This window comes from Suricata suricatta, chromosome 12, assembly GCF_006229205.1.
Source record: "Suricata suricatta isolate VVHF042 chromosome 12, meerkat_22Aug2017_6uvM2_HiC, whole genome shotgun sequence".
NCBI lineage: Eukaryota > Metazoa > Chordata > Mammalia > Carnivora > Herpestidae > Suricata > Suricata suricatta.
This window is the reverse complement of record NC_043711.1, coordinates 1,799,856-1,810,040: the sequence shown is the minus strand read 5'-3', so window position 1 is coordinate 1,810,040 and position 10,185 is coordinate 1,799,856. Positions and strand designations below refer to the sequence as shown.

General features: G+C 53.5%; 1 protein-coding gene and 1 long non-coding RNA gene across 2 annotated transcripts in view; one reads left to right on the top strand and one right to left on the bottom strand.

The window, feature by feature from the left end:
* Positions 1–10,185, bottom strand: part of LOC115274639 (zinc finger protein 669-like) — a 160,743-nt gene that overhangs the window by 50,352 nt on the left and 100,206 nt on the right. The gene's annotated exons all lie outside the window — the stretch shown is intronic.
* Positions 1–10,185, top strand: part of LOC115274640 — a 39,682-nt gene that overhangs the window by 328 nt on the left and 29,169 nt on the right. The window lies entirely within an intron of this gene.

The following is a 10,185-nucleotide window of genomic DNA, read 5'->3' as shown; positions in this document are numbered from 1 at the left end:
GTGGCGTAGGTGTGACTGTCCTCAGGCTGTCTTAGCTGCCCCGGAATGAAGGAAAGAGAAAAACCAGGGGTTAATGTATAGAGATCACAGCCTAGCAGGATGTGAGTCTCCAACCTCTTACAAATGTGTTAAAATTACGAGGAAAAGGAGCAATTTCCAGAAACCTGTAGTCTCATCCTGGAGCCCCAACATCACCCTCCCCTGCATGGGATAGAACATCTGAGGTGGTCAGTCTCTCCTCACATCCCAGTGCCGCTCTGTCTGCCCTCGGTCCTGGCCCCGGGCCGTAGTAAGCCATGGTTTTGCACCAAAGACGTCTTGAGAATTTTTTCATGGCTATTAGGTGCCGACCCCTTCCCACCCCAACTCCAAAACCCCATCAGCTCCTTGATGAGTCACAAACTACTCAACACGGAACAGTCGTAGGAAGAAAACTTTATTAGCAGCAGATCCGGAGATCAGAGGACCCGGGGAATGACTTCCAGAGCCCCGAGTCCCCGGAGGGAGGGTGGGTGGGCCCCTCTGGGTTGGGGCCGGTATGGATCTTTCCATGGGGAAGCCTCCTCATCCTGTGGGGGGCGGCCAGGAGGGGGTGGGTCTTAATGCTGCAGGCCTGTCCCCAGGGTGTATGTCATGGAAATGAGGCTGTGATCGCCTCCCTTGGAGACTTCAGTGTGACAATGAGATACAGGTCATTGCTGGTCACTCCAGGTCCATCTGCACCAGCAGGAATGGGGGGAGGTTGGGGCCCCTGGAGGTCTGGGGAGGGCAGTCACTATTGCTCCAGGGCCGGGTCCCTGTCATTTGATGAGTTAAGAGGAAAGCTGGAAGTGACGGCTTAGGGAGACGTGGGACAAAGGTCTGTGAGTACAAGCACGTGGGCTCAGGGTCTAGCTGGTGACAGGCCTGGGAGGCGACTTCAAATGTGCGCCCGGCTGAGGACGATTTAGTACAGTCAGTTCCAACCGGGACCGGCTCCCATCTCAGGGACCCTCCAGTGACACAGAACCAGGCTTGGCTGTCCTGGGAGAGGGGGGTGGGCAGGAAGGGCCGTGTCTGGATCCGGCCCCTGGGGTGGAGGGAGGCCCCTTGGCTCAGGTCCCCAGCGCCTTGTCCCTCAGCTCAGGGGATGCTCAGAGTGCGGGCCACCCGCGGTTCAGGGGCCTGTGGGGAGGATGGTGGCCCGGGCAGAGTTTGGGTGGGAACTGGGCGGTGGTGGGCGTTGATCAAAGCAATGTCAAAGATCAAATTCGAGTTGAGTAAGGAGAGGCCGGTACTGAGGAGATTGCACAGGGTGGGGGCAGGGCTACATCAGTGGGGAGGATGCTGTGAGCATAAGACCTGTGAGTGTCTGAAGGGAGCAGAGGAGGAAGGACACCAGGCACGGGCAGGTGTGGTGCCGACCGGCGGCTCCCTGAGGCCAGCCTGTCCCCCTGTCCCCAGGGGGGGCTGTGTGTGGCTCAGGCTGAGGGCAAGCCCGCGGTCAGGGCTCTGGAGGAAGGAGAGAAGCCAAAGCACAGTGGGCCCAGCCCGTGTGCTGGGCCCCTTGGTCGTGGGGACAGCAGCTGAGCGGAGCTTGCGCAGGTCATGATCTTAGGGTTCCTGGATTTGAGCCTTGCGTGGATCTCAGCGCTAACAGTGCAGCGCCTGCTTGGGATTCTCTCTCTTGTTCTCTCTCTCTGTCCCTCCCCTGCTCATGCTCTGTCATTCTCAAATTAAACCCACATGAAAAAAAAGTTTTAAATCAAAGTGTTTTAAAGGCGTGCTATGCTGGAAGCATAATGGTGAAGGTATGGACATAGAGTAGTCTATTCCCGTAGGAGTCAAAGGTCATCACTTAAGATAGAAACTCTGTTACCTTAAACTCCATGGTCTTGCACATTAAGCAGCTGCCTAGAGACCTGTGTGCAGCACCTCAGTTGCCGCCTGGGACACAGCTCTGCCGAGGACCCCCAGGCCTGTCGGGCCTGTCCCGGGTCACCCGAGAGTAGAAGAGACCCAGGGAGAAGTCTTGATGAACTTGCAGTCGGTAAGGTTTCTTAACTGTGACAGGAAAATCACCGGCAACGCAAGAAAAAGTAGGTAAATGAGGCCTCAGCAAGATGAAAATGTTTTGTGCATCTAAGGTCACTCTTAAGAGATTGAATGGACACCCATAAAATGGGAGAACATCCTTGTAAATCACATATAAGATTTTATCATGCAGAATACACAAGGAACTCCTATCTGAATAACAAATTTCATCCCAGTTAGAAAGTGAACAGAAGGGGCGTTTGGGGGGCTCAGTCGGTTTAGCGGCCGACTTTGGCTCAAGTCAGGATCTCACAGTTCATGGGTTCGAGCCCCGTGTCGGGCTCTGTGCTGACAGTTCCAAGCCTGGAGCCTGCTTTGGATTCTTTGTCTCCTTCTCTCTCTGACCCTCCCCCAGTCACACTCTATGCCTCTCTCAAAAATAAATAAATGTTAAAAAATTTTTTAAAAATAAAGAAAGTGAGCAGAAGATTGAACAGACATTTCTCTTAGGTCGATGCACAAATGTCTCCCAGACACATGCAACCATCCTCATATCAGGACGATGTGAGTCAGAAGCACCACGAGATGCCACTTCCCACTCACGAGGTCGGCTAGGAGCCGGAATCCAGAGACGAAGCGGCGTCAGGATGTGGAGGAACTGGAACCCTGTGCTGGGCTGGTGGGGATTGACCTAGGGCAGCTGACGTGGAGAAACGTTCGGTGGCTCCTCAAAAAGGGAAACACAGAATTCCAGTGTGACCCGAGTGTTCCGGTCCTGCCTGCACTGACACAGACACTCAGATGTGTGCCACGAATGCTGGGTGCAAAACCGTGCAGACCCCGCAAAAGAGGGAACTGTGCCCAGTGTCCCCCAGTGCGTGGATGGGGGAACGGGGAGCGGCACAGACACAGGACGGACGGCTGCTCAGCCCCAGAAGGAAGGAAGCACAGACACATCATGCACGTGAACGGATCGTGAAAATATTATGCCACGTGGAGGACACCAGACACACCAGGCCACACAGTGTGAGCCCACCTACATAAAATACAAGAGGCAAATCCACGGAGACATAAAGTATTTCAACAGTGCCCAGGAGGCATGATTTCATGGCTATTCTGACATTTAAATTGGTTTTGAAAAATGGAGATATAATTCAGATACTGTAGTCCTCACACATTTTTAATAAGTATTATTTATTTTGAGAGAGTGTGGGCAGGGGTGGGGCAGCAAGAGAGGGCTCCGGAAGGTCTCATGTGAGCTCTCTGTTTACAGCAGTAAGCCCAATATTGGGCTCGAACTCAATATCCACGAGATCATGACCTGAGCGAAAGCCCTTCACCCAGCCAGCTGAGCTGCCCCGGGATTCCTGGGCGCACACTTTTAAGAGTAAATTTCAGGGACACCTGGGTGGCTCAGTTGGCTAAGCATCTCACTTCAGCTCAGGTCCTGATCTCACAGTTCGTGAGTTTGAGCCCCAGATCGGGCTTTGTGCGGACAGCTCAGAGCATAGAGCCTGGTTCAGATTCTGTGTCTCCTCTCTCTGTCCCTTCCCCACTCGTGTTCTTTCTCTCAAAAACATAAGTAAACATTAAAATTTTTTTTAAAAAAAGATTAAATTTCAGGGTCTTTTAGTTTGAGTCGTCTCACAGCTGGGCCACGCCATGCGCCACCGGAAGGAAATGGAGCCGTTACGTTCCACGTCCCCGGGAGCTGATTACAACGGGCTCTGCCGTGACGTTCCTTGCAGAATACAACGCACACCTGAGCACCGTAACGAGTCACACCTGTGGCTGTGCCACGGTGCCCTTGCCTTGCAATTGGTGACGTCACTGGTCATTGAGCTGTTTTTATTTTTTATTTATTTATTTTTTTGAGCTGTTTTTAAACAGTGATCCAGTGTGGACCACGGACACAGGGTCACCGGGCCCTTCTGTCGCGTCTCAATTTGGCACCGGACATGGGAGGCTCCGCAGAGAAACAGTCAGATTCGCGGGACAGAAGGTGGAAGCAGGGGTGTCAGCGGGTCCGGAGCGCTTTCCGCTGGGAGCAGGGGGATGGCAAATGTTTGTACCGCCAGCCTGTCACTCAGGGGGCAGGAGGCGGGGCCTGAGCGATCTGCCTTATCAGCGGCCACGGGGGCGGTGCCAGGATTACCGTCCAATCCGCGTGGAGGGCCACAGGCTATACTATCACAGAGCGGGGGCTCGGAGAATTGTCCAATCAGATTCGCGGGGAGTTAGGAACACCATCCAATCAGCTCACCGGATCCGGAAAATTGCCCAATCAGGGCAGTAGGGCACGTGGCGCGGTGCAATTAAATCGCCGGCCCAGCAACCGTCCCATCAGGCCCGGGGCCGCGCTTGGTGCAATACTGGAAACCGTCCCGGCAGGCCCGGGGGCGGGCGCGATCCCAGGTCAAGCCCGGGTGTGCGCGCTGGACTCGCACCTGCCGGGGCCGCAGTGCCGGGTGGAGGAGGCCGCAGAGCCCGGAGCGGAGCCGCGAGGTGGTGAGTCCCGCGCGAGGGAGACCCGGAGGGGCTCGTTCCCACCGGCGGGAACCTCTGGAAGTGGCGGCGGCCCGGGTCTCCCAGACCGCGGGGGTCTGGACCCGAGGTTCAGCCCTCGTCCGCGGGGCGGGATTCCGGCGTCCTGTCTCCTCCCGGCGTGTTGGTTCTGGGGTCCCTTCCCGAGTTTCTGCTGTGGGTCTCGCGTTGGGCTCCAGGCGTCCCGTCACAATCACGGGTTTCCCTGTGACCACCTGCGCGGTCAGTAATACCTGGGAACAGGGGTCGGGGAACTCACCATGGGCCTGAGAGATAAATTCAAATGTTTGCCCGAGGACGATTTATTACTCTCAATTCCAACAGGGACCGGCTCCCATCTCAGGGACCCTCCAGTGACACAGAACCGGGCTTGGCTGTTCCGGGAGAGGGGGGTGGGCAGGAAGGGCCGTGTCGGGATCCGGCCCCTGGGGTGGAGGGAGGCCCCTTGGCTCAGGTCTCCAGGGCCTTGTCCCTCAGCTCAGGGGATGCTCAGAGTGCGGGCCACCCGCGGTTCAGGGGCCTGCGGGGAGGACGGTGGCCCGGTTAACTGTGGGTAGGAAAAGGTGGTGGTGGACAGTGGTCATTCGGTGTCAGATGAATCCGAATTGAGTAAGGAGAGACGGGTATTGAGGCGAGTGATTGAGGAGAATGATTGCAAAGGTGGGGGGTGAGGGATTGCTGCACTAGGGGCAGGGGCTGTGTGTGGGGGTGGGTATCCGTGCAGGGGGCAGGGGCCACATCGACAGGACACTGTGACCTAAGACCTGCGAGTGTCTCAAGAGCAGAGGAGAGGGGCACCTGGGGGGCTCAGTCGGTTAAGCCTCCGACTTTGGCTCAGGTCAGATCTCACGTTCGTGGGGGCTACGGAGCCCCGCGTCAGGCTGTGCTGACAGCTAGCTCAGAGCCTGGAGCTGCTTCCGGTTCTGTCTCCTTCTCTCTCTGCCCCTCCCCCTCTCATGCCTGTCTCTCTCTGTATCAAAAATAAATAAAACATTAAAAAAAGAGAGAGCAGAGGAGGCAGGACACCAGGCATGAGCATATTGGTGCTGACGCTGCGGTTCCCTGAGGGCAACCTGTCGCCCTGTCCCCAGGGGAGGCTGTGTGTGGCTCAGGCTGAGCGCAAGTCTCGTTCAGGGCTCTGGAGGAAAGAGAGAAGCCAAAGCAAATTGGGGACTGCGCGTCACCTGTCACCTGTGGGCAGCGCTGTCCCTGTCCAGCTCCGCGCCGATGGCCCTGTCTTCCGCCAGCCTCACGCTCAGCGGCCGTAAAATGCCCGCGTTCTCTCTGCCTCCTCCCTCCCCTTCAGCGCAGAGGGTGGTGAGTGTGTCAGGTCGGTCCTGTCCCTGTGACTCGGGTCACTCTGGGCTTTATGCAGAGACTGTGCTCTGGGGAAGCGTGTGTCAGGCAGAAATGGTCCTTCTCCCTTAGGGTTGGGGGGACCACGCAGGGGGCGCCACACCTTGTTGGTGTGGTGACCCCAGTGTTCCCAAGCACTTGAGACCTTCGTGCCGTATTTGCGGATGTACGACGTTCACGTTCTAGCGTGTGCGCGTCCACCTGCGTGCTGCCCCGGGCACGGCCGCCCTTTCTCTTTCCCTTCGCGGCTCTGCCTCTGGTCCCGCCGCCCAGCGGTGCAGGCTTGACGGGGCCTCTGCTGAACTCGCAGTGAGTAATACCGGTATAGGCACTCGTGCCACAGAGTGTGCGGTTTCCCGGCCCTGCTCAGTGTCACTCGGGCAGGTGTCTGAGGCTCTGGTCGGCCAGCTGCCGCCTCCTTTCTGGAGCTTCTGTGCCTTTTACTGCACGTGTGGTTTTGGTCAGTGCTGCTTCCTTCATCCTTAGTTTGTATTGACGTGCAAAATGCAACTTAATGTTTCTATGCTTTAGAGACAAACTGCGGGATGGTACCTTCTGGCCAACTTCAGGTTACCTTAAAATGATGGTGGGTCGTAGGAGTTGTCGTGTGTCTGCCCCCCCCCTTTGTGCCGCCCACGTGATCGCCAGCCCCTAGGAACGCCTGGCGTGCTTCTTTCCGTCTAAGGCGTGAGCCAGGACTCCCGTTACTACATAGTTCTGACTTACAATTGAGGTAGTGCAGGCATTTTCCCCTGGGTGGTTTAGAAATTCACTCTTTATCCAGTGCTACTGAAGGAAGTCCTATTTATTTTAAAATGTTTTATGTCTTTATTTTATTTAGAGAGAGACACACACACACCTGAGCTGAAGTTGGACGCGTCGCCGACGGAGCCCCCCGGGTGCCCCATGTTGTTCTTTAATTTCAATCACCTGATGCTCATCACAAGTGCCCTCCTTAATTCGCACACCTGTCACACCCATCGTCCACCCTCCTGCCATCGGGTCTCCATCAGGTTTCTCTAGTTCCGAGTCTGTTTCTTGGTTTGCCTCCCCCGTTCCCAGCAACGGAGCCAGGAGGCCCCCCTTCTCCGCAGCCTCGCCGACGCCGGTCCTTCCTATGTTGCTGACGTCACCGTTCTGACACGTGGGGGGGGCACCTTGCTTTGGTTTGTGTTTCGCTGACGACGAGGGGGTACTGCGCGTCCTCTCCTGCGGGCGGTGGCCATCCGCACGTCTCTTATGGAGAAATGTCTGTTCTTGTCTTCTGCCCACGTGTGAATGGGATTGTTTTTTGGGTGTTGAGTTTTACAAGTTCCTTATATATTTTGGATACTAACCCTTCATTGGGTTTTTCATTTGCAAATATCTTCTCCGATAGGTTGCCTTTTTTTTTTTTAATTTTTCCTGTTTTTATTTATTTTTTGAGAGAGAGAGAGAGAGAGACAGCATGAGCAGGGGAGGGGCAGAGAGAGAGGGAGACACAGACTCTGAAGCAGGTCCAGGCTCTGAGCGGTCAGCACAGAGCCCGACGTGGGGGTTGAACTCACGGACTGTGAGATCATGACCTAATAGGAAGTCGGACGCCTAACCGGCTGAGCCACCCGGGTGCTCCTGCTTTTCTTTTCCAAGGTTGCTTTGGCTCTTCGGGGTCTTTTGTGGTTCCACAGAAATATTAGGTGGTTTTTCTCAGTTTTGTGAAAAATGCTGTTGGGATTTTGATCGGGATTGCCTTAAATGTATAGACTGCTTTGGTAGTGTGGACATTTTAACAATGTTTCTCTTCCATTCCCAGAATATGGAACGTCTTTCCATTTCTTTGCATTGTCTTCGATGTCTTTCATTAGTGGCCTATAGGTTTCAGACTGTAGGCCTTTCACCTCTTTGGTTAGGTTCATTCCTGCGTATCTTATGGGTTTGGGTACAGTGGTAAGTGGGATTGCTTCCTTAATTTCTCTTTAGGAACACAACGGATTTCTGGAGATTGATTTGCATCCTGCCACGTTAATGAAATTGCTTATCATTCCTCGCAGATTTTTGGTGGCGTTTTCAGGTTTACTATTTATAGGATCGTGTCCTCGGCAAGTGAGGCGTCCTCCCTCTTCCTTACCGATTCAGACGCCCCTCTCTCTTTCTGTTGTGTGATGACTGTGGCGGGGACTTACAGCACCTGTTGAATGCCGGTGGGAACGGACTTTTTTGTTGTGTTCTCGCCTTAGGGGAAGGCTCTCCTCCCGCCGCGGGAGGAGGCTGTGGCTTTCCCGGATCGCCGCGCCGCCCCCAGTCCCGCTCGGCGGAGGTCTGAGCATCGGGGTGGGGGGGGTGTGCTTTGGTAAAGGCTCTTTCTGCCTCACTTGAAATGATCTTATAGTTCTTATCCTTTGTCTTATTCACAGTGATTGATTTGTGAATATTGAATTACCTTTCCAACGCTTGAATAAGTCCGTCCCACTGGATCGTGGTCAGTGATGGTTCTAATGTATTGTTGGCTTGGCTAGTTTCCTGGGAGCGTCTATGTTCATCAGAGACATTGGCTTGTAGTTCTCTTTTTTTGTGGTGTTTTTATCTGTTTTTTTTGTTTTTAATTTTTAATGTGATTATGACTTTATTTTTGAGAGCCAGAGCAAGTGGGGGAGAGGCAGAGAGAGAGGGAGACACAGAATCCAAAGCAGGTGCCAGGCTCTGTGCTGACAGCTTGAACACCAGGCTCGAACCCACGAACTGCAAGATCATGACCTGAGTTAAAGTTCGGCACTTAACAGACTGAGCCACGCATGTGCCCCTTCATCTGGCTTTGATATCAGGGTAGGTCAGGCCTCCTAGGATGGGTTTTCCGCTTCTACTTTTTGTAATCGTTTGAGAAGAACAGGCGTTCACTCGTCACGCGGTGGGGAGAATGTGCCTCGGAAGCCATCTCCTCCTGGACTTTGGTTTGTTGGGAGCCTTCTGCGTTACTAACTCAATGTCCTGCCTGGGTTTGGGTCTATTCAAATTTTCTATTTTTTTTTTCCAGGTTGTCCAGTCTGTTGGCATATTATATAATATGTCATCATGTTCTCTTATAATTGTTCGTATCTCTGTGGTATTTGGTATTTTTCTGCTCTCATTGGTGATTTTATTTACGGGGGTCCTTTCTCTTTCTTTCTGGATATATCTGGCTAGGGGTTTATGAATTTTATTGATATTATCAAAGAACCAGCTCCTCTTTTCATCGGTGTGCTGTGTTTTAAGTTTCCATGTCCTTTATTTCTGCTCTAATCTTCCTACTCCCTGCTTTCTGCTGGCTTAAGTTTTGTTTGGTGGTGTTTTTCCTAGCTTCTATCCTTGTAAAGTTAGGTTGCTTTTTCTGAAATTTTGTTTGCTTGCTTGCTTCTTTTTTTTTTAATGTTTTATTTTATTTTTGAGTGAGCGCGAGCGCGAGCCAGCAGGAGAGGACCGGGGAGAGCGAGCTTGCTTGTGGGAGCAACCCTGTGCCGGCGCACACCGGCCCCCAGCGCGGCTTCTGCTCGGCCCAGAGCTTTCGAGCCGTTGCTTTTATTTGCATTGGTTTCCTGGCACTTTGTTGTTTCTTTTATTTCCTATTTGAGCCATTCATTATTTAGCATCAAGTTCCTTAACCTCCGTGTATTTGTGGTCTTCCCAGATTTTTTCTTGAGGTTGACTTCTAGTTCCATAGAAACGTTGGTCAGAAAAGATCACGGTGTGACTTCCGTCTTCTCGAAATCGTTGAGGCCTGCTCTGTCGGCTGATGTGTCATCTCTTCCGGAGAATGTTCAGGGCGCACTTGAAAATAATGTGTGTTCTGCTGTTTTGGGTGCGATGTTCTTCATGTATCTGTTAAATCCGTCTGTTTCACTGTGTCATTCAAAGCCAACGTTTCCGTCTTGATTTTCTGTTTCGATGGCCTGTCCGTTGGTGGAAGTGGGGTGGGAAAGCCCCCCCTGTTATGTTTGTAGCGGGTGCTTCCTTTATGCTGGTTACTCACTGTGTTCCGGACTTGGCTCCTCCCACGGTGCCGTCGTCAGCGTTTCCGGTGTATCACGCGGCGTCCTTGCTGTCCCTCGTTTCGGGCTTTGTTACAGTTTAGTTTTGTCCGACGACGTAAGAGTGACGCTCTCTGGCTGTCCGCTCGGGAGGCACGGGGCCTACAGGCGGCCCGGCCCCGGCTCCGCCACCTTCTTCCCTTCCTTCCATCTTCTCAAGTCCTTAAAGAAAGAATGTTTGTTTGTTTTGAGAGAGAGAGAGAGAGAGAGAGAGAGAGAGAGAGGAGAGAGG